This window comes from Bombina bombina, chromosome 4, assembly GCF_027579735.1.
Source record: "Bombina bombina isolate aBomBom1 chromosome 4, aBomBom1.pri, whole genome shotgun sequence".
Classification (NCBI taxonomy): domain Eukaryota; kingdom Metazoa; phylum Chordata; class Amphibia; order Anura; family Bombinatoridae; genus Bombina; species Bombina bombina.
In genome coordinates, this window is record NC_069502.1 from 791,138,181 (window position 1) to 791,143,202 (window position 5,022).

Here is a 5,022-nt window from a genome sequence, read left to right on the forward strand (position 1 = left end):
AAGTAAATTGCAGGGATTTGTGGTGAAAATAAATTCACCAAGATTGAACCCTAGTGAGGGCTCTGAATATGGGGAGGGGGGGGGGAGGTGATGCTTATAAATTAAATTTAATGTTCCAAAGAGCAAGTCAGGATAAGTTGCTGTAATTTGTATTAATGGGTTTGTCCATATAGATTGAGGAGCAGATTCTACCAACATCTTGAGATGTAGGTAACAAAAAAAGACAAGTGAGATGCACCTAGCACTCATTGTGCCTAGTACACACTGAACCTAGCACTCATTGCACCTGGCACTCATTGCACCTAGCACTCATTGCACTTAGCACACGCCGTACCCAGCACACGCCGTACCCAGCACACATAATACCTAGCACACACTGTACTTAACACTCATTGTACCTAACACTCATGGTACCTAGCACACACTGTACCTAGCACACATTATACCTAACACACACTGAACCTAGCACTCATTGTACCTAGCACACAATGTACCTAGCACTCATTGTACTTAGCACACACTGTACCTAGCACTCATTATACCTAACACACATGTACCTAGCACACATTGTACCTAGCACACACTGTATCCAGCACACGCTGTGCCTAGCACACATTATACCTAGCACACATTGTACCTAGCACACATGATACCCAGCACCCACTGTACCTAGCTCACACTGTACCTAGCACACGCCGTACCCAGCGCCCACCTTGCCTAGCACACACAGTACCTAGCACACAATGAACCTAGCACACACTGTACCCAGCACACACTGTACCCAGCACACACTGTACCTAGCTCTCATTGTACCTAGCACACACTGTACCTAGCACACACTGTACCTAGCACGCATTGTACCTAGCATGCATTGTACTTAGCACACGCTGTGCCTAGCACACATGTTACCTAGCACACATGATATCTAGCACCCGCTGTACCTAGCTCACACTGTACCCAGCACACACTGTACCCAGCACACACTGTACCCAGCACATACTGTACCCAGCACACACTGTACCCAGCACACACTGTACCCAGCACACACTGTACCCAGCACAAGCAGTACCTAGCGCAAGCAGCACCTAGCGCAAGCAGCACCTAGCACACGCAGTACCTAGCACACGCAGTACCTAGCACACGCAGTACCTAGCACACGCAGTACCTAGCACACAAAGTACCTAGCACACACAGCACCTAGCACACACAGTACCCAGCATACACAGTACCTAACTGTAACATTATACCCCTTTAAGGGGCGGTTTCCTCAGGTGCATATAAATCACACTGGATACATCACACCAATGCTTGGTATTGATGTATCCAGCCTGGATTAACTTCCTGTGAGCTAATCCCTTTTGCACCTGTGAAGCTAGTTTCTCTCCTGTGGATTCTGGGGAAATTTGCCTGCTTCTCTCTCTCTCCCTGGATCCGGAGCCTGCTACTCTCTCCTGCTCTGTAGTGGACTTTCAGTTCCAGCTGACTACCGGGTGACGTCACTCCCACGAGCCACATCCACTGTGTCTCTCACACGCTGCTCTCAACCTCTGCTGCAGCGTCTCTGCCTTGTGCTCTCTCTCCCACAAGCCTCATCAGCTGTGTCTCACACACCCTGCTTCCAGCAGCTGCTGCAGCGTCTCTGCTTAGTGCTCTCTCTCCCAAGCAAAGGATTGTGCCTCTCTGACTGTGAGCTTTTTCTTCAATATTCCTCTGCTTGTTACTTAAATCTCGGTAAGCTGAGTATTTATTTTTTCCAGTTCATATTTTCTAAGCTTTAGCTGCTTATTTTGTTTATTCATTGCAATGAAGGTATTTGTTATTTTTAAAGTCAAGTCTGACTAAATTTGAACTACCATATGTTGCCAGGGGTAAATAGTTCTACATATTTTCATGACAACTGACTAGTATATTAAAATCATAATAAAATATATGTAAAACCCTAAGCCATGAGTTATTACATATATTTAAAAATGAAACACTCACTCAAGTTTTTATTTGGTAACCATACTTTTAATATATTGGAAAATCTATTCATGACTTATGCTCACAAAAGACTTGTTGAAAGCAGTGTTACTAATGAACTCTCACACACCTGTTACAGAATACCAAGCCAAACTTATCCAGCTGACTTAACTACGATGATGAAGCCAGGTGACATAAACGCTCACTTCCAGGAATTATCCAACAAAGTTGACCTTTTAAGTCAGGGACTTAGAGAACTTCAGGTAGAAAACCTGACACTTAGGAATATTATTAAAGAAGGGTTAAGTGCAGCTAAAACCCCTGACACTAACACTCCTGACCCCCCAATTCCACCTCCTGAAAAATTCTCTGGGGATAGGAAATCATTTAGGCAGTTTCATAATGCCTGTAAATTATTTCTCACACTTAAGCCAAAAACATTTCCTAATGACCGTATAAAAGTACTAACTGTCATTTCTTTCCTAAGAACTAACTTAAAGCAACATAAGAGGCCTGTTGAGGAATATATCTCTGAATTTAAGATTTGGCAAAGGGATTCCCAATGGAATCAGGTTTCCCTAAAAAATCAATTTAGAATAGGGTTGTCTGAAAATATTAAGGATGAGCTTGCTAGACTAGATCTCCCAGAAACACTTGACTCACTTATGTCTTTAACTATAAAAATAGACAGAAGAATTAGGGAAAGGAAACAGGAAAGCTATTCCCCAGACTCCTATACCAAGGTTACCACCCCTAAAGCTTATACACCCTCCCATAAGAGTCAGGATGAAGCCATGGAGATAGGGTTCATTAGAGGACCCCTGTCCCCTGAGGAAAAGTCACTCAGAAAAGAACTGGGACTCTGCCTCTATTGTGCCGCAAAGGAGCATTCTGTTTCTGACTGTCCTTCTTTAAAGATACAAAGATCAGGTAAGACAAATTTTACCTCAGATCATTTACTATCTTTAACAGCACAAAATCCTGCATATTTCATTATTACTATCTCTTTACAGTGGGGACAAAACCGACACAGTCTTAAGGCCGTTTTGGATTCGGGAGCCTACGCTAGTTATATAGATATAAAAGTTGTACAAGAAAATAAAATACCCATTATTGCAAAGAAAAAAACCTGTTTCTGTACAATTAATTGATGGAAGACAGTTAGAGTCAGGACCCATCACACACCAAACAATTCCCTTATTAGTCACTACTCATGACATACACCAAGAGTTCATTTCTTTTGACGTTATTCCTTCACCCATTTTTCCTGTTGTATTAGGTCTACACTGGTTGAATAAACATCAGCCCCTCGTACATTGGTCAGAAAAAACACTTGAATTTAATTCACAATATTGTACCACCACATGTTACCCTATACAACCTCTTCTATCTGTCTTGGAAACTAACATCCCTCCTGTTTATTCAGATTTAAAACAAGTATTTGACAAACAGGAGGCAGAAACCTTGCCACCCCATCGGGAGTATGATTGCCCCATAGATCTAATCCCTGGGTCAAAAGTTCCATATGGACACATATTCCCACTTTCTAAACCTGAGCTTGATACGTTAAAAGAATATATCAATGAGAATCTCAGGAAGGGATTCATTAGACCCTTCACCTCCCCTGCAGGGGCAGGAATATTTTTCGTAACCAATAAAGATAAAACCATACGGCCAATCGTTGACTACCGCGAATTGAATAAAATAACAAAAAAAGATCGTTATCCTCTTCCACTCATCCCTGAATTAATCGAAAGATTACATGGCTCATCCATTTACACTAAGCTTGATCTAAGAGGAGCTTATAATTTAATAAGAGTGCGTTCTGGGGATGGGTGGTTGACTGCTTTCCGTACTAGGTACGGGTTATATGAATATACCGTAATGCCCTTTGGATTGTGCAATGCACCCGCCACATTCCAGAGGTTCATCAACGATGTGTTCCGTGATCTCCTTGACACTTTTCTAGTTATCTACTTGGATGACATCCTTATATTTTCAGATAATGAAAAAGAACATATAAAACATGTTAGGATAGTCCTCTCAAGACTGTTAGCTCATCACCTGTATGTGAAACCTGAAAAGTGTACCTTTCATTCCCCTGAAATCACTTTCCTTGGGTATCATATATCATCTAAAGGGATATATATGGAGAAAACAAAGATCCAAACCATTCTTGATTGGCCTATACCAAAAACCAGAAAACATATACAAAAGTGTTTGGGATTTTCTAACTTCTATAGAAAATTTATTAAAAACTTTTCAGCAATAGTTAAACCCCTAACTAACTTGACAAAAGCCAATGTTCCTTTTGAATGGAACAAAGACGCAAATCACTACTTCAATGTTCTAAAAAATTCCTTTACTACAGCACCTATTCTAGCATACCCTGATCCACAAAAACAGTACATACTAGAGGTTGATGCCTCATTCTATAGGAGCTGTATTGTCCCAAAAGAATCCCAAAACAAATAGGACACACCCTGTAGCATATTATTCAAGAGTGTTAACAACCTCTGAAATAAATTACCATATCGGTGAAAAAGAGCTCTTGGCTGTTAAAAGCTCTCTTGAAACTTGGAGACACCTTTTAGAAGGTACAATAGAGCCTATAATTACACCAACCAACAACAAAACAACTGGACAAAATTACTTCCCCTAGCAGAATTTGCACATAATAATACTTACCATTCAACGATAAAAGCTACTCCTTTCTTTGTTAATTATGGCTAGCATCCGAGCTTTCACCTACACCCCGAAGTCACCACTGACTGTCCAGTCATTGATGATCTTACTAACACTATGCTTGAAACATTCTCTCAACTTTATGACACTATAAAAATTGCCCAACAGAGGCAGAAGAAATACTACGACCTCAGGCATCGTCCTCCTCCTTCATATGTTCTTGGAGATCTTGTTTGGCTCTCTACGAGGAACTTACGGATCTCCGTGCCCAGCAAGAAGTTTCATAAACTTTTTATTGGTCCTTTCCCCATCATTAAAATAGTAAATGAGAATGCTGTTACTCTCCAATTGCCCCCCTCTCTTAAAGTACACCCC

The 5,022-nt window shown here is 41.2% G+C and overlaps 1 long non-coding RNA gene across 1 annotated transcript; it reads left to right on the plus strand.

The window, feature by feature from the left end:
* The first annotated feature begins 2,810 nt into the window (after positions 1–2,810).
* Positions 2,811–3,090, plus strand: LOC128656984 (uncharacterized). Its single transcript, XR_008402073.1, has 2 exons — positions 2,811–2,892; positions 2,976–3,090. It is a non-coding gene; the product is annotated as an uncharacterized LOC128656984 (long non-coding RNA).
* Positions 3,091–5,022: the final 1,932 nt, after the last annotated feature.